Here is a 20,378-nt window from a genome sequence, read left to right as displayed (position 1 = left end):
AATGCCAGACTAGCTCTATCTTCAAGTTCTTAGACCAAATATTAGCTATCAAAACATCAGTCTTTGAAGCTGGATATTGCATCCTAAAGCTTCAGTCTCACAGAGAGACATTCAGGGTCTGCTGCCTTAAAAAGTGGTCCTGAGAAAAAAAAGGCAGTGCTGGGCATCACTTCTCCTGTGCAGCTTTAGGCTGTACAACACATGTTGGTGTTATGTTTTTTTTTATTTCAGCTGCATATACCTTTACATTTTTGCTCTCTCACTGAGCCCAGATCCGTAATCTTAATCTGGAAATAAAAGAGGAGTAAACCTCTGCTGGGTTTGACATTCCCTTCAAAGGCCATCAACACCACCATGCAAACCGGGGCTATGAGCTTCTTTCACATTATGTACTATCACATTCCTTAAATCAGGTTGAGCTCCTTAACCTAAACTAAATGTACCAAATATAAATATTAGTCAAAAAAGGTTCCTGCTCAGCAAACTCTCCACGTTTAACTCGCATCATGTGAAAAGCAACACACCCCATGGAGTGATGCACTTCACCATCTGCTGCCTGTATCATCACATTATTGCATTCTTGCCAAGCTTCAAATTCTGTATCCAGCAATTGCTCCTAGCCCAAAGGTTCTAGAACAAAAAGTAAGTGCCAGCCTTCACTTTCCCTTTGCATCTCATAAAGTGCAGCACACACAGATCTGCTCTGCTCTCTGGGCCCTTGTGCACTTTCAGTGTCACAGAGTTTAGTAACAAAACTAAGAATATTCAGCAGCTGATCCCACAGAAGAAGTTCTAGGAGAAAAAGGCTGGGCTAGAATTCACTTTTGTTTTGCAGCCTATATACCGCAGAGCCAACAATGAGCCGAATCGCCTTCCTTCCCCGCTAGGTGCAGGGGGATTTCTGTCCCGGACCCAGGATCCCCTCGGAGCTCTCCCGTCACTGCGGCCACACCAGCGGTGCCGGGCCAGAAAAGCGCTCGGCTCTTCCCTGGGCACTGTCAGTGCTCATCACAGCAACCACACGAGAGCGCTGCCGACCCTCAAAAGAGAGAAACGCACCCAGCCCAGCTCGAAACCACCCCGAGTGCAGAGTGAGCTGGAAAAGTGCCTGGATCTCACATCTACAGCGCAGAAAGATTTCTCTGACCTTCCCCTTCCAAGTGCATACTCGTCATTGCACCACACTCAAAGGGCACCACGAACTCCTTTCCTCTAACAAAGCTTTTCACTCTGGTAGAGTCCTGAAAACAAACCTGAAAACATCTGGCGAAAACAGAGCTGACAAAAGTGCCAGCTGAGAAAGCTCTTGCTGCTGCAATTTCAACCCATGAAACCCCCAGCACTCACCCTGCTATGGGCACTTTCCTTCTCAGCTCCAGCTACCATCCTGAGCTTTCAGTCTCAGTCAGGATCCAAATGGAACAGCACCAGGGACTGCTCACACACTGAATGTACAAAGCTCAGGAGCTTGGTGTCTGCATTCCCACTGACAATTCCACAGCTCTAACCAAAAAGCTGCCTGTTGGCAAAAGCCTTTAAATTCATAAAGTGAATTCGCTAATGTGTGGATCCAAACTTGCTTTCTTTGCCAAAGAGAGGAACTAGAAGCCCATCTCAAAAGAAATGGCATTCCCTCCTTCAAAATCCTAAACATCCAAGGGCTGATCCCATACAAGGGTGTCAGAACACTGGTACTGGGCATTATCCGCAGCACTAGATCAGAGGGGTATTAAATATATAGTCCAAATTCTTTGGAGAAACACTTATTTGCCATCAGTTTGCCATACTGGCATCCCTGAATATTAGGAGTTTTATTCAAGTGCTTAACTTCAAGCAAACATTCATACACACCTGTGGGAAATATGAATGTTCAAAATATTTCAGCCTGGACCTTTCATGGACTTATAGAACTTGGACAGAGGGAAAGAAATGTTATTCACAGCATTTCGTGTAACAGAAATTCTACTGTATCAATGACCAGCTGGAAAAATTAAATGTTTTAAACAAGGTCAGAAAGGTTTGAATGCAAATTTATGCTTTATATTTTATAATCCTATTATATTTCTGTGAACAAGAGGATGGCAAAGCAACCAACTTCTGTCCCAGCTTTGCTTTGATCCAAATTAAATTTCCAAAGAAGCATCAGATGCAAAAAGCATGGTTTCTTAAAGGCCTGAGCTTCCAGGAACTCATTCTGCTATTGCCATCTTGTGGATGACCTGCAGCATGATGCTGCTTATTTGGTATCTCTTGCTTTGGTGAGGAATGTTTCCTGATATTCCACATTGCCATGGTAATCCAGTACCTGAAAGTTACAAAGCTCTTTATGTCAAAATAATTGAATTTATTAATGTCAATTAACTCATTAAAGAAAATTAAACCTTTCTCGATGAATTGTGAGTTACTTTGTTCAAGTCAGATATCGAACAGTGGTATATTGAACAATGTGAACTGAACTTTAAAAATTATCAGCTGTGCCATAAAAGTGGTTTTAATTACCTTTGTATAGTTCCCTTTTTGTTAGAGGGTTGCATTGTGCTGAAGAAGAATGAGCCATTGTTTAAAGCACATGGCTTATGTGAATCACGAGATATTCAAAGTCACAAAGCCTTGAAGATAAAAGTTTTAAATATGAATGTATGACAGATTGTGCAAAACTCAGAGATCCTGGTGCTCAATCAGAGGAGCTATATTACACATAAAAAAGCTTTCCAGCAATATTGTGGACTTGTTATTTTTGTTCTCAATTTTATATGCGAGAACTGTCCCCAAAAACAGGAGTTCCAAAGGTAAGGGAATATTGACATAATGATGGAATTCCCAAGTTTAAAAAGATTTGTGTGCCTACAGTGTCAAAGGCTTTGCTTTCAGATTTACCCCAAATCTAGAACTAAACAGAAGAGTTTAACTAATGGCAAAACAGGCTTCAGAGCAGAGCTTTTCACCCCCCTTCTGGGACAAGAACTGCAATGGAAATATCACAGTTACATTTTAATATCTTTAGAAAGTCTTTTCTAGCTACAGGCAGCCTCCAATGCTCCTTGCCTACCTTATTCCAACTGCTGGGCAGGTTGTTTCCGACCCGGAAGCCCAAATGCCTGGTGATGATGAGTCCAATCTTCTTGGCCACTTTGTTATGTTTTCCCACGGGCTGTGAGTGGATCCCTGTGAAATCCCCTGTGGATTTCATGCATTCTAAAAGTTTGTTTCACCTTGGGCCTCCCCAGGGCTCGCAGAGGAATCTTGGAGCACCTCCTGCCCTCTCCTTCCCACTGGCCTTGGTGCTGCCACGTTGTTTTCCCTCACGCGCCCTCACTCCCTCCTCTCCTGATTAGAAGAGAAACTCCTGCTCGTGGGTGCCATTGCCAACAAGTCCCACTAATTCAAAGACTCTTGCAGGATCTAGCAGCACTGAGAAGTTGATCTCACTTAGGTTCCACACAGGGGAATTGCTCATCATGCTTCTGCTGCAGGCCGGATGGCTCTGCCACCATCGCACGGGCATTGGCGGCCGTGGTGGCGCTGAAATTATTTAATGCCTCTTTTCCTTGCAGTGTGCTGGGAAGGAGAAGCTGGAATTATTTAATGCCTCTTTTCCTTGCAGTGTGCTGGGAAGGAGAAGCTGGAATTATTTAATGCCTCTTTTCCTTGCAGTGTGCTGGGAAGGAGAAGCTGGAATTATTTAATGCCTCTTTTCCTTGCAGTGTGCTGGGAAGGAGAAGCTGCCACTGCTGCCCTGCAATGTGGCTGGCCGAGGGTGGCCACACAGGCACGGCTCATGCAGGCCGCACTGGGATGGCGGCAGCCGCGGCGTGTTGGCACGGGGCACGCTGGCTAGGCAGCAGCAGAAAAGAGCTGCACACACGTTGTTTTGATTTTCTTCTTAAATGTGTCATCACAGAGGCTTTAGCAGCCTCTCTAAATGGGCCAGCAGCATGTCCATCCTCAGAGCCATCAGAGATTGTCTCTGTCAGACACAGTGGAAGCTTCCAGCAGCTTCTCACACAAGCTACCCCTGTGGGCCCCACAAACCAGGCTGTGCTGAACCAACACAAAACCTGTGAGTTTTGCATCGCAGCAGAATTGTGAATCATAGAAGGACATGTGCTTTGTCAAGGTAGACCCCATTGGTACAAAATGAAAGGGGATATTAAAATAGAGCACATTTTATAAATGTTAAAGCCATGACCTGGGCAGAAGTATGCCAATAATAAGATTCAAAAGACAAGATATTTGACTTTAGATAAAAAGCAAGGAGTAAAGTAGAAAAGACATGAAGACAAGGCATAAAATAGAAAAGACATAAAATAGAAAAGACAACCCCTGTTCAGGCATCATACTATATATTTTGTCAGCCATTTTCTGATTAAAGGAAAAGATTCTGTCATCAAAAATAAATTACAAAAGTAGTTTTTTCCATATGTTTTTCCCTACACAGTAATTTCTGAATTTCCCCCTGTGAGTACGTGATTAGTCAGCGCCTATTTACAAAATCTCTGTGAGCTTGCAGAGCACTATTCAGGGAGAGGAGGGCTGAGAGAAAATCCTTTTAAATTGTGGAGCACCTCAACACTGCTGTCAGAATTAAAGTCCTCAGAAGTTTGCTAAGTGGAAGGAGCCTCCCAAAAGTTCTTCTGCACTTGGACAGAGGGGCAAACCATGTACCTGACAGCATCACTTCTATAATAATGGTTATGTAAAGATCTATGTTGCTTAGAATACTCTGTACCTCTGTCCCAGTCACGTTTTGTACCTTGCACCCATGGATTTGAAAGATTCCTGATGGAGAGGCCCCTGGAGAGGAACAACAGATATGAAGGTGGACACTGAGAGTTCTAAGCTTGAAAAATGAAGATCCTGGAGCTCAAGGTTTAGGAACACAGGTGTGAACCACACTGGAACCTGCCAGCTTCAGCTGTCAATTCATGTGTCCATCTCCAGGGTCATCACATTTTGTCACGTGGCACCATATAACATCTCCCTTGAGGCCTTGCCAGTCCACTGACATTTTAATAAATGTTCAAAACTTCACTTGCCCTTCAGACCTGCTGCTACCTCTCCCTGTCTCAGTGCAACACACCTAGACACAAGTTAGTGAAAGTAAAACAGTTCTGGGAGAGAAGACTTTTTTTCCTAAACTGATACCATGGGTTGAAACAAATATTTAAATCTTGTCTAAAAATATTAATTTGGTATTCTGCACATAAAGATATTTAGAGGCTTCTGAGGTAACACAGGCAAGCTGTCTGGTGCTTAAAACTGACATGAACGTTCAAGTTCACAATATTTTGCATGATGCATTTTATTTATATCAAAAATTATCTTCTGAAAAGAAATTATTAAAGAGAGCAGTGGCAGACACTTAAAAAGTTGTTTTGCACCTCCCTCTGCAAAAAAGTTGTTACAGTTCACTAGGATTATGGTTAAATAGGAGAAAGGAACAAAGATTCATCCCTGGCAGTGTCCAAGGCCAGGTTGGACACTGAGGCTTGGAGCTGCCTGGGACAGTGGGAGCTGTCCCTGCCCATGGCTGGGGTGGCACTGGATGAGTTTTAAGGTCCATTCCAACCAAACCATTCTGGGATTCTGGGATCTCTCTTTGCAAAAGATCTCGAAATACAGCAAGCAACATCTTGATTTTTTTTGTTATATATATATTTATTTGCACTTTGGTTAAGCTGAGCTCTGTGCTCTTCGTTTCCCTCCCTTAGGGGTGATATTTTTCCTGCCTGGGGCCCCATTGTCCAATTAAACCTGTGCAGGAAAATGGGCAGAGGCCCCTCACAGAGGACAAACTTTCTGGATTTACTACAGCTGGTTAATGCCCAGGGAGAACAACAGAAAAATGCTTGTGCAAACATAGGTACAATTTATATTGTCCAGCCCAGCATTCTGTAATTAAGATGTAAAAAATATAACTGCATATTTATTATCTTTAATGTATTTCTCTGGCTGTATGATTTATTGCCCAGACATTAATTACTTGATTGAATCCTATTTTGCACTCCCTGTCTCCTCACCCCCAGTATCTATAGCACACTATTTTTGCATTTGTTTAGGGATTTAGATCCTATCAAGTGATACCCACGTGCATTTAACAGGAACACCAATGATTTCAGCTGCAGGACTCTTTGCATGAATGAACTAAACTGAGTTTTAGAACCCTGAACAAGACATCTAAAGTATTTTAAATAGCTCCCACTTACATTGCTTAAAAGATCTGAGCAGCTGTTTATTTTCTGAGGGCATTTTGAAATTCTGATATTTCAGGAATTCAGAATACAAACAGTTTTCATATAAACCCTGAATTTCATTAGAGATTGTTTGAACAACTGAAAGGCCTTGCAATAGAGAAGTAATTGATCTGTTCTATTCAAACAAAGAACACTTCTGTACAGTTTAATAAAAAGCATCTGTCATAAAGATTATGTCCTACACATTGTGGGAATTCTGTCACCACAGACAATGTAGATTAATTGTAATAAACAGAAATTGTCACTAAAGCTCTCAGCTTATGCCATCTAATATTGTGTGAATAAATTTCATTTTCTAATATTATGAAACAGTAAAAGTATAATAAATCAACTACCTAAGTCCTTTGAGAATTTTTGCATAATTTACCAAAACAAATTGATTTCAGCAGTAAAGCTACTAATTTGCATGAGGCAGAATGGTTTTCCTAGCGTGATGAATTTAATTTCTATTTCCCTGTTTGCATGAAGTCACTCAAGCAATTCATCACTGCTAGAATTAAACTACAACCGTGTTTTAGTTGAGCTGGCACATAACCTACACCTGGATGACAATAAAGTGTCTTTCAAAGGTAGGATGTGAAATTGGAAAGGCCACGCTACTTGTCAAAAATATAAACAATAAAATGATGCACAGAGATATAAAGTATTTTATATTTTATATATAAATTTTATCCATAGATTGGTTGTCAACTTTTAATTTCTGAGGTCTAATCTTTCTGATTATTTATAATTTATAAGGTTTTGTTCTACAATGGGATATATTCTTGCACAAAGGTGCAAAGAGAGTTTGTAAAATCAGTAGGTTTCAACTAGGACAGAATGAACTCTCTCTTCAGATTTTTAAAATGAGTCATCCATCCAAACACTTACAACATGGACAATATGGGAATAAATTATATTTTGCCATCAGTTCAAGTTGGTTCAACTTGGGACTGGAAAGTAAAATAATGCTGCTGGCAACCCAAGTGTGAAAGGAATGAATTTGCAGCTTTATGTCCATAGTCCAGCATAAAATAATCCAGTGGCTGCTGGAAACCCAGAGGGAGTTTCCAGATCTGGAAAGAAGTGCAAGGATGTGTTTTCCATGCCTTTGGTGAGTGCAGCTCTCAGGCTGGAGGCTCCATCCCTGATGTCCCAATAGTCAGCATTCAGTTGGCTTTGTGCAAAGATTCCATCCTCCAACAGGGCAGGAGAAAAACTATCCAGAGTTGTTCCTTGCTCAGTCAAGAAAGTTAAAATAGTCACATGCCTTTTTTTCAGACATCAAACCAAATTGAAAGCTGCAGGAATCCAGGAGAGAAAGCACAGTAGCTGAAAATGGACCCCTTTTTCCCCCATCATGAGCAACATCAGATCCAGTATTCACTAACAAACACAGCCACAGGAGACTAAACCATAAAGGAAGTTTCCCTTTTGCCTATTGAACTGAAGGCAGCTGGTTGTATTTTAAGGCACAGTAGAAATTGGATTGTGCCTGTAGATATTCCAGGAATAACATAATACAAAAGAAAAAGATTGAGGTTCTTACAGGAATGAACACAATGATCAGACTGGCTACTTTTCAGCTTTCCACCTCCCTCCATCCTTAGGATAAGAAGCAGAACACTTCATTGTCATGATCCAGAAGTGGTTTATCAGGCTACTGACCTCTCTATTTATAAATTGATGCCCATGTTAAATTATAATGATGCAAATCTTGTTTGCTAGGTAATGACACAACGTGTTTGAATTGAGAGCTGTCACTTACTCTGTTTAGCACACACAATATGGAAATTAATTTCACAGAAAGTAACTTGCTCCTCCGAGGGAAAAGGACACTGCAGATATTTATAGACTATTTGATTAGTTCCTTTCAGCAGCATCAAATAAGATGACGCTGGAGCAGCCTGTATTTACTTAATACTGAACCTATAAAGAATCCATCATTTACATATTCTCCTCAAAAGCACCAGCTGTACATTCTTAAATAAAGTCATAAATGGCACTGACAAGACTTCATTCTTTTAATGAAAAAAAAAAGACACTCTGGTACAGACTGTGCCTGTACTTCACTCTCCAGACTTGATATGCTTTAAACTCTATAAATGTTCTCAGTTGGAGTAAGAAGAAGGCAAGTTGAAACTTCACTTGAAAATGAATTTGTTTGCTTGTGGAGTCTATGTACATTAACAACATTTGATTTACATATGTTATGGATAATTATTCCAAATATAAGAGTCAATATGTAAAAAACCACTAAAGGCAGCAGAGTAGTTTTTACCTCCAGCCATCAGTTCTACTTCACCCTTGCAAGGCTCACATCTGTGCTGGGCAGGCATTGCTTGGAATCTACTGTTTCATGGGAAATTTTCCTTTGCATAAGTTTTAGTGGTGCCAACAGCAAGCTGGAGTGGTTCCCTTGTTTTTCTGAAAGTGTCCCTGTTTCCCATGTGAATTCTTTCTGGGGTCAGCATTTTGTTCTTGGCTTATGGCAACAGAGTCCTGGAACTCCTGGATGCTTTTATAGCACACTAAAAATGATTCTTATTTAGACACATTGTAAAGTCTCCTGAGAATATTTCTCCTATTTCCCAAACAACTCATTCCAACTCCTTTCCTTTATATTTTTATTTTTTTGGCTTTCCTGATAAATGGTTAGAGATGTTACTGAGTCACTGTCAGATTTTTGACTTTTAAGATCACATCTTGTTTCCTCTAGGGAAGCTTCCAACATACAGAATGCTTCTGCTACACTTTCATGGCTATTTCAAATATCCCAAGCCCTTCCACAAAAGGAGGCATTAATGTCCTGAATACAGTGTAATGCTTCCACTGTACATTAGACTATTTCCTGTATTTTCTTAAAAAAATAAAAAATAAAATAAAATAAGAGAGGCAGAGGAAAGGGACAGGATCAGGGATGGAGAAATTATTTTTTAAGGAAGCCAAACAAAGCCTCAAAAGGCTTCCAGAATTAATCCTTTTAAACCCAGTCTTTTATGTCCCTGATAATGCAGGCTGCATCTTCCTTTTAATAATTTCCTGCCATGGAGTGATTTGGAATTACATGATCTGTGGCATGGAGCTGTATAGAAAGCAAGACACCCAAAAGCAGAAGTTCTTTATCAAGAAATGGAGCTTTCCTTTGATTAGAAAAGCAATTCTGTAGCCATTAGTCTAACACATCAAGCCTTGGAAAGTAGATACAAAACTCAGCAAAACGGGGCCAAATGGCCACAAAACTCTAAACTTTTTGTAGTGTCTTGTTTTGACAGCTCCTTAAACTTATGAAAAAGTCAGAGCAATACAACAACAGAGGCTTTGGGCATGTGTTTGTATTTATTTTTTTTAAAATTTAATTTTATTTCACTGCAGTAGAAAGTTGGACCTGTGAGAATAAATAATTTCCTGCCCTCTGCACAGTAGTTCCCACCCCATCATGGTATATTAAGCACACATTACCAATAAAGACTGCTTGAATCATACACAAAAACACTGGAAAATGCTCAAGACTGCAGTAAAATTTTCTAAATCATGAACTGTTAACACTCATGTTCCTTGCTCCAACTTGAATGCCTGCTAAATGGATGCATTATTGCCACGGCTTTCATCACCAGCTCCTGCAGTAATCCTTCTGTTTAATGATCCTGATTTAAAAATCGTTACACTTAACAACTCCTGATATTTTACTTTCAGCATTTTGGCATTCAGAACTGCTTAAATGAAACAGTTCAATCTTCTAAGTGACAATAATAGTTCTCATTATACCAACCTGCAGGATTTCCATTCTGCTACATTTTGATATATTATGGCCCTGCTCATCTATGATCATTAGCATTGTATTAAAAATACACTTAATCTTTGTCAGAAAGCTCATCAAATATTGAATTTTTTGCTTGGAAATAAAAATTTCTTCCTGGGAATTACTCCTCCTCTTCCCATGTTGGACAAAGGCTAAAGTTTAGCTTCAACCTAAGGACCTGACTGGACCATGGTTCTATTGCAAGTGTGTGCAACAATGCATTAAAGCTGCCAATATTTAGACTAATTCATTGATATTACTCATTAATCTCTCTATTATTAGATAAAAAAAATAATTAAAATAGAAAGGGCTTGGGTAAAGTGGTGTTCTTGAAGCCTGTCAAAGCATTTACACTTTCCTGTTTTTATGGTTTTATAGTGAAAGGGGGAGGAGAGCAAAAAGTCAAAATAGTTTGCTACTCAGTCACCAGGACTTCTTTGGACAGAAACCATTCTGTTTTCTGTGTAATTGCAGCATCTATTTGGCTGTCCAGCAGTTCAGTTGAATTTGACAAATGGGCAGTGGTCTCACAGAAAATAAATAACCAGGAATGCTGTGAAAACATGGAGCTACTCAGTTCCAAACAGATACAGCTCCATTTGTTTGTTTCTACCTCTTGCTGATTAATAGTTGGGGAACAGAAATGAATGGGAGCACTAAGAAACAGTTGTGTGTGATGGAGAGGAAAATAAAGAGCATAATTTAGAAGATGAGAATTAAAAGGGGGATGGAAGAAGAAAGAAAGCATCAGCAGCTTTGACTTTTTCTTTTAATTGGGGACTACTGAATCACAGAATCACTAGGTTGGAAGAGACCTTCAAGATCATTGATTCTATCAACCCATGGGAAGGAAATTTTCCAAGCATGGGAATAGGACAAGTGATAACAGAAGCACAGGATGTCTTTAATACAAAAACTTCCTTTTTGTAGAGAGCACCGAAGGGGAGCTCAGGCCTTGGCAGGGGCTGCCCAGGGAGCTTTGCAGTGCCCATCCCTGGAGGTGTCCCAGGAAGGGCTGGAGGTGGCACTCAGAGCTCTGGGCTGGGGACAAGGTGGGCATCGGGCACAGCTGGGACTCCAAGTGGTCTTGGAGGGCTTTTCCAACCTGAATGATCCTGGAATTCTGTGACAGTGAAGATTTTAGTGACCCATGAAAGTGATAAAGCCTTGGGAATTCCGTGTACTGAATTCCATGCACAGCTGCAGGAGGTGTAGGAAGGGCTCTCTAGGTGTGTGTGTTGGGGGTTCTGTGACACATCCAGCCCCTGCTCCTCTGCACTGAGGCTGTCCCAGACCTTTGTGGTCTGTCCCAGTTCTCATGGATCTCATTTATGTGCTTAAAAGGATCTTGGAGAAGGACCATCAGCTTTTTGTGTTGGCAGTTAAGCTCCAGTGGTCCTGAAGAGAGGAATATCCTGAAATCCTTCTTGCTTCAAGTTTCTGAGAGCTCTGTACCCACTCCTTGTGTAGCCAACACTACATTTAGAAGCTGTCTGTGCAGCCCTACTACACATTAGTATTTTATGTGATAGAATATGGGAATTAGAGACAAGTTACTTTGCTGGTACCTTGTTCCTGGACAAACTCCAAGGAATAGAGCTCATGCATAGCAAGGCTATACAAAGTGCCAACTGTTTCATAACCACCCGCTATAAGCAATTTCAGCCTCATCCAAAAAATGTAACTTATGCTGGTAAAAAAAAAATAAATTCACAGTTGTCAAATCTAATTATTCATCTCAAAGGGAACCTTGGCTTCATATTAATTTTCTTTTCATCAATGAATCAGTCCAGTTAAATCTTCTAATTATCATTTACTTCAAAAAATGAAATGTTATTTAGGTAACAGTTCTTTCAATTCTAAAGGAACAGTGTATGTAGACTTTAATACAATTGGAGTATATGATCCAATAGGTATATAACTATTTCATTAGGGCTTGGTTTAGGGCATACCATACATTTTTATGCTAAGGAAATTGAAATAAAGAAATTGAATAAAGAAATTAACTTATTAATGAGACTGTGTCATTGGAGGATGATTGCAAGGTTAAAATTCCTGCTGAAAGGGTATGGAACAGCAAATGACATTTCTTGGATTCTACTTTAGATTATGAATGTACTCATACTTTATTCATATGTATTCATACTTTAGTATGAATATACTGCGTGTCATAACCTGTAACCCACCTTGGTAACAACCTCAGCTGACTCCAGCTGCTGTGGGTAAATAATCAAACCACATCAGCAGTGTGTTTCTCATTTATAGTTAGAGCAAAGCCAGGATTTGAATGTCACAGGATTTTAACCTGACCCCGTTAAATGAAGCAGTGGTAAAGAACATTTTCATGTGAGCAAGGACAACATGATACTTCTAGAACAGCACAGTGAAGGTAGCCACAACTAATTGACTACAAACAATACTTAAATAAGCAGGCAGAATTAAAATTAAATACTGAGGTTGATTTGGATTGGTTTTGTTCAATCTTCCACATAAGGATTTGTCACAATACAAAAGATTAAATTTGTATCTCATCTTCCTACTTAGATAAAGTGAATAATCAGGTTTATGTGTTCCTTGCTCTCTGGCCCTGCAGTGGATGTCCTTCTGTGGTCTGGAAAAAGTTCTGATGCAGCACTGGTCAGAATGACCTGGGGAAACTCAGAGCATGGGTTCACAGATTAGTGAGATTTATTTTAAATTCTTAAATCACATTTAAAAATTTATGTGCAGCCAAAACAGAGCAACAGCACTGTGTACTCACTTGACTAACCTTGTCATCTCCTCCTAAATACAGCATATTATTTTCATTCACTGCATAGAGAATCAGAAGCTATTCCCATTTCTGAAAGCTTAATTTTTCACCAAAAAGTTCATTAACTGTGAAGCTAATTTTTTCTTTTCTCCTGTAGCTACAAAGGGCTCTCCCTACAGCGATGGCAGCCTTGCTGTTTCACCTTTGTGTGTCCCCAAAACCCTTACCTGGCCAGCAGAGCATGAGAAGTTTATCCATAGGGTTGAGCTGCCAGCAGATCAATAACTGTCTCTTTAGGGTCACAGATTTTCTCAGATTTCAGCACTTGTTGCACTTCTTGATGCATAACTCACCTGGAAAGATTGTACCCCAGGGACAGGATTGTCCCACAGAGGTTTATTCAGCAAAGGGTTTTCAAAACAAAAGCTGCTGTTGTCTTTGAATGAATCAAGAAAAAAAAAACAACCCACACAACCCACAAGTCCCAAGTTCTGCATTATTTACAATATTTGCATATCAGAGAATGAATTGCCCAAGGCAAAATTAAGAGATTGTGCATAGAAGTTTTTTTCTGTAGGAGAAAAATGCAGCACTACAGAGCAGAATACAATGGGAAATCCAGATGTGTATTTCACTTGGAAAGATTGATAGGAATGCCTTGAGAAAGCTGGGCTTATGAGGAAATGCTGGTTTGGTAGAACCAAAAGCAGCAGCTGGGGATGAAATTCTCTACCTGTGTTTGGCAGATCCTGAAATCAGATTACTTCTTCCTGTTTTCTGCTGGGTTTTGAGAACCTGCCTAGGAAGGTAAGCCCTGACTAGACTTTTTACCAGGTTTTTCAGCCCCCAGATCTAGAAGAAAGAGGAATCAAGTTTCTTCCAAAAAGATCTCCTAATGCCTTATGTTTGTGCAGGCATGATGTCCTCCAACCTCTGTGCTAAGAGAAGTGAAGAGGTGGGTTGGCTTTATTTTTTTATGACTTTATTCTAATTACTTCCACCTGGAAACATCTAAGCCACCACTGGCAGAATCAGTAGGTACACAAAAAGTGGTAAACAACTATTTTAAATCTGTAAAAAGTATTTTTTACAGGTTAATCCTGACATCTGACAAAACAACCCAATTCATACCAAGATTTTAATAGAGCTGAGCTTCCATGGGCAGGAAATATAAGACATACAAACAGAAAGAGAGCCCCTGGGAAAGACAGACTTGCCTGGTCTTCATGTTAATGTCACACTGATTGAACAATTCACAGTTCAAACCTAAAGGAAACAAAAGGAAACAAATATTTTTACTCCTCTGCCAAGGAATTTTTCTTGTGGATTGGGTGTTCACATGTTTAAAATCCTGCTTAGAAAGTGGAGCAGCCTCAGAGAGAGACAAATTATATAAGCATTGCAGAAAAATCCTTGTAGTGAAAGATTGAAAGAGTTCAATCTATTCAGCTTTTCAAAAGGAAGATTGAAAGCAATTAAAAATTGTTGTATAAGCACATTTATGAAATCAATAAATTAAAATTCACAAAAGAGTTACAAAGAGTTACAAAAGAGCTCTACAACCAAGCAAAGGACAGTACAACATGAAAAGTGAAGGCTGGCAAATAAAAACTGTTAAAAACAATTGGCTTTAACATGACTGTAATAGAATAACAGCAGCAAACTATGGAGGGAAAGAGAATTTTCTTTAATTAAAGAATAATTTATTAAATAATAAATAATATTATTTAAATAATAAAGAATTAATTAAAGAATTAATTGAATTAAAGAATACAGATTGCATGCCAAGAGAAATTCAGCCACACAGAAATTCACATGAACAAGGTAAGTCATTAGGGTAAGCATATGATAAACTTGAAAAGGTAATTTCAGGCGAGAGAGGTCTGCTAAACTATAAAATATACATCTAAACAGTCTGAATGTGAGAAGCTGCTTTAATGAATCCATGGACACAAAATATGAATAATTCAGATAATTCAGACTTGTGTGTAGCCAAAGGGCAGAAATAATTTTGATGTCCAGAACCAAACCAAGATGTTTCATGGAATCACAGAATGGTTTGGGGTGGAAGGGGCTTCAAAGATTGCAACCCCTTCTGGCATTTTTTTCCATTAAGATAACTGAAAATTTCCCACTAATATGGCATGAAAATGCTATTATTTTCCCTTTTGGGAAACCCATCTTTTTTTCTTTACTTAACTCAGCAAATATGAACTTTTAAACACCTGTTTCCTGTGTTCACGTTTATTTACACACATCATCTCTTCACAAGGCAATTGCTGGTTGGGATTTCCTTTAAAAACCAAGAATTCACTTGATATTCTTGCTTGGTTGTTGCTCTTGTGAAACTTTTCAAGTCCAAAAAGAAATGAATATGGAAAAAAATTATCTATTGAAGTGAACCAAAGCTGCATATTTGACACAAATTGAGTGTTATTAGCACATTATAAGTATTTTGGTATATCATCATACACCAATGGCACAGGAAACAAGATTCTGTTAGGTCCTACACTCATTTTCTACCCAAACTATGCTGCTAATTGGGACATGGAGCAGGCACAGCTGGGACTCTGTGGCCTTGGAGGGCTTTTCCAACTTTACTGAGATTCTGTGATAGACAACTTGGACAAAAAGTTTTCCAGCTCTGACTGGCTTCATAATGAGAAAAGAAATTTCTCAGAGTACCTTGACCTTCATAGTTATGAAAAATGATCCTTGTGTTAAAATTTTGCTGTGCCTTTAGCAAACAGAAGAAAGCTTGTGATGTATCTGCTTTCCCTAAAAATAGGGCAGGAAAAAATTAACATCTGAAAACAGTTAAATATGCACATTTGTCCTTCATTGAGGAGCAAATAACAGACTGCTTAGCTTTAAACATATGGCCTTGAGTTCTCCTGACTTTGTGGGAAGGAAAGCCTTAAATCAGATCCACATGGATGGAAGTATCTGAGGATAGAAATGAATACAAGATCAACATTATGCATTGAAGTCACACTTCCTGGAGTGTCTCTTATGCATTTGTTGACCAAAGGAAAGATTAATTGTTTCACTTGTAGAAATTTCATTGGTGCCTGAATTTCAGAAAGGTAAATATTTAAGCAAGAAAAAAAAAAATCACTGGCAATAAAAACTGGATACTTTTAAAGCCACTGGTAAAAGCCTTATCAATATTCAGGTGAAAATAGAATACTTTTCTAAAAAGAAAAAGAAACAATCCTCATACATCAGTCAAATTTTGACAAGAAAAAGCAGTTCTTCAGAAAATTTCCCAATCTTAAATGAAAATGTTTCAAAAAAAGAAAGAGAAAAGGAAAGTGGAGCAAGAAATCCCTACAGATTGGTGATATCAGGAAAATGCTGATAGGCAATCCGTCATGTTTGACCCCGATAACCTCTGATCAAAATTTAAATGGATCTCTGTAGAAATCATTATATTCTAATTATTTTCTCAAAAGACTCATGATTATTTAAATGGCATAGGATTCATCACTAAAGGATATTCCCAGAATGAAAATACTATAATAATAATAATAATAATAATAATAATAATAATAATAATAATAATAATAATAATCTTCCTAGAAATATCAGTACAATAGCCAAATCAAAACAATATAAAATTTAATACATCTGATTTTTTTTTACCTGCACATCATGGAAGAACACTGAGCTATGTAAATGGTTGCATCTAAGAATTTTAATAAGAAAAGTATCAGGTTGGTACTCCTCACTTTAATATTATCAAGAACATCTTGATAACTTTTTTATTTTTTTTTACTCTTTTGGTTTTAGTTACAATTCAAAGAACAGGAATTTGGCAAATCTATTTCCAAGGGCTTGAAGTGCCAGGACAAGGGGGAATGCCTTCAAACTGGCAGAGAGCAGGTTTAGATTAGAGTTGAGGAAAGAATTGTTCCCTGGCAGGGTGGGCAGGCCCTGGCACAGGGTGCCCAGAGCAGCTGGGGCTGCCCCTGGATCCCTGGCAGTGCCCAAGGCCAGCTTGGACATTGGGAGCACCTGGGACACTGGGAGCTGGCCCTGCCATGGCTGGGGTGGGAATGGATGGGCTTTAAGGTCCCTTCCAGCCTAAATGATTCTATTCTATTCTATTCTATTCTATTCTATTCTATTCTATTCTATTCTATTCTATTCTATTCTATTCTATCCTATCCTATCCCATCCCATCCCATCCCATCCCATCCCATCCCATCCCATCCCATCCCCACCTACATCCATATGAAAGATGTGTTGCTACAAGGCCATGAAAAACTCAAAGTAAAACATATTACAGGACATATTTAACCACTCCAGTCAAGAGCTGCACATTGTGTTTTGGGCTCTGAACACCCTTTTCATCCACAAAAACCTTGCACAGACATGAGAACACTTCCCACAGAAGGAAGTTTTCCTTTTAAGACATCGTTCTGCCCACATATAGTTATAAGTCTCCAGGTTTGAAAACACACACCAATTATGGATTTTTATTAATGTGCATGTTTCTTCTGCTTGGAAATCTGTGCAATGAAATCCCTCAGAATCTAGAGGTGGATATCAGCATAAATCATAGTGAGTGTTGATGTGTCCTAACACAAACAAGTTCTTCAGGAAATCCCTCACCTCTCAAGGTCACTGTACAGCATTATAGGAGGTTTTTTAAAAATATGCCAAATTCTGTGTGATGCAGCCAGTGGAAGGTGCATGTATCAGCCCTTGGAGTTAAAGGGAAATGTTCCCTGAGGTCAAGGCATGCTGCTGAGGATGCTTAGCACCATTTTAAGATCTCCTGATAATGACTATTATCAAAACCTGGTCTAGACAGAATGCAAAGCTTCATTCCTTCACGTTTTTCACTCCTTTGAGTGGCACTTCTGGTACAGTTCCTTCCTTAAGCTCCAAAATACCAGGAATTTTCCTCATTTAAGGTCTTGTTAGTATTTCCTGTGCCTTTGAAGAGATGGAGAAATGTGTTGAGAGCTGGATACAGAAAGAATTTACTTCCTTGTTGATGCTGGTGCCCAATCAATATTTGAAAAGTTTTTTTCTCCACAGAAGTTCTAATGTTTTCTGTGTAAGCTTTATCAATTTATTGCAAGGCCAGGTTGGATGGGGCTTGGAGCAACCTGATCTAGTGGAAAATGTCCCTGCCCATGGCAGGGGGTGAAATGGGATGATTTTTAAGGTCCCTTCCAGCCCAATATGTGATTTTATTGTGCAAGATGAAGGAATTTATCTTTTTCTGAGGGGAGATTATTTTAATTTCAGGTCAAATTGAAAGTAATACTTGAAAAATGTAGAATTAAAATTTTCAATGTGTAAAATTAAGGATCCATGCCAACTTGCATGAATCCCATAGTCTGTTTGCAGACTTACATTTTAAATCTTTTCAAGTCTGTTTAAAAAAGGACCTTTTGGATAACCCACAGTTGCAGAAATGGCAAGAGCATTTGGAAATGTATATGTGACAGTCAAAAGAATAATAAAGAAGGTTCAATTTGGCCAAGTACTGATCCTGTTATTAGAAAAAGAACTCCTGAAGTTAGGACAGCCTTGGATGTGTGTGTGGGGTCTTTATATCTAACAAACAAATGACTTAGAAGCACCTAAAGCATTAGGACAAGATCTCCAAGGAAATTTCCAGAACTAGAAGCAACTGATATTTATTCACTGAGCTTCTTATTCTCCACAAAGCAAATAGCTGAGTTGAAGTAAAAAGCCCACCAAGAGTTGCTTGTCAAGCTGTTGTCAGGAGAGGGAATTCCTGACCTGGAGGTGGGAGGAGTGCTCTCTGCAGGCATTTAAAGTACATTTTTCAGGGAAAGGTAGTGACCCTGGTACACAGGTAAAATTACACCACACAGAGGTGAGGTTACTCTGCCTCTTCTCCCCCTGGATGTCTCGAAGATTCTTTATAAAGGCATTTTCCTCACAGGAAATTGGAAAACTGAAGCCTGCTCAGTAAGTTTCTTGCCTTCTGTGGTTGCTTGGCTCTGGCTGCAATTGAGGTAACCAGCATTTCACACCTACAGTTTTTTAATGATACTCTTAAAATCCCTATCAACAATCACTTTGTGGATTTGCTAATCACTGTTCTAATGGCTGCATTTCACCTTAGAGGTGGCTGGATTTCTGTAATGCTGGGACCAGTCTTCCCTTGGTGCATTCACAAAGCAAAATCCCTCAAAATTGTCAAAACAAAAAAATAAAAACTGGAGGCAGTTTTTAATCTCTGTAAAATAAATTCTCAAAGTGTTTTAATTCATTCTACAAAGCACAAGGCCAGCACAATTACAACAGTTTATTGTATAGCAGACCTGGAATAAAGTCTGCTTCAGGAATTTCTTGTGATTCACCTAACTGGGATTTGGAGTGCTTAATTCCATTTCTACTACCCTGATACTCCTATCAGCTATTTTATTTGCTTCCCAGGAATGCAGAGCATTTTTAGTAGCTGTTTTATAGAAACTCTTGCTGCTCCACTGCCTCACAACAAAAGTATTTTTGACAAAACCCTGTTGTGTACAAGAAAAGCATTTACCTCCAGATGATCAAACCCACGGGAAGACATGAGATATTTTTTCAGTGTATTTGCCTTCCTCTGTTCAGCCTTTCTGTGGGGTGTTATTTTTGATAATATTCTCATGCTCAGGCCATGGGAATTTGTACTTTGGCTCATTTCTGAAAACAGAAGTTACATGAGGGCTCGAGGGAGCCTGAGCTAAGGTGAATGACCATTTGACCTCTGATTTATGCTGTAACAGGAGCATTAATGCCCTTTCCAGGTAATCCATTAGTCTTATTTTCATATTATGCTTCCATAAATCTTTGCAATAGCTTTTCTAAAGATGAAACACTATGCAGCCTCTGTTGAGAAAATAATAGGAGGTTTGCAAACCATGGCCAGTGGAAACACCATCAATCCACATATCAGCTCAGCAATGTTTTTACTGAAATTGTCCACAGCTGGGTGATTGGAGTGCAATTTATTTTCACAAGCCATCATTTCAGGCAGTTTCAGATGGCTTTTATGGACATTAGTGACACTGCCCTGTGTTAATTGCAGGCAGTATTTTTATTTGTTTTATTTCTGTGCTGCTATTCACCTGTTGGAGGGGTCACCACAGGATCACAGCCTGGCTAAGGCTGGGAGGGACCTCTGGAGATTTCCTAATCCTCTTTCCAGCCCAGCCCAGAGTCAGACAGAGCAGGCTGCTCACAGATGCCTTCAAGTCAGGTTTTTGGTATCTCCAAGGATGCAGAACCCAAATCCCCTTTGCACAACCTGTTCCAGGTTTGGCTGTCCTCACAGTGAAAAGGTTTTTTCTTATGTTTAAATGGAATTTCCTGCATTTCAGATTGCTGAGATGGCCTCCTCTGGCTCCATCTTCTTTCCTACCCCTGACAGGTATTTACACATTCCTGCAATGTTCACAATTGCCACCATCAGAGGATAAACTGTAAGGAAAGAAAATAACTGGAATTTCAGTTGCTTTAGCCTCTTCCTGCTTCACTGATTTGTTCTACCTCTTATGGAGCAATTTTACATAGCAGTACTGCCTGCAGACCTGAAACAGGCTGGAGGCTCCTCTGGGCT

Source organism: Pseudopodoces humilis, chromosome 14, assembly GCF_049639895.1.
Source record: "Pseudopodoces humilis isolate 2021_Gansu_Grassland_sample_001 chromosome 14, ASM4963989v1, whole genome shotgun sequence".
Taxonomy (NCBI): Eukaryota; Metazoa; Chordata; class Aves; order Passeriformes; family Paridae; genus Pseudopodoces; species Pseudopodoces humilis.
This window is presented reverse-complemented; position numbering follows the sequence as displayed.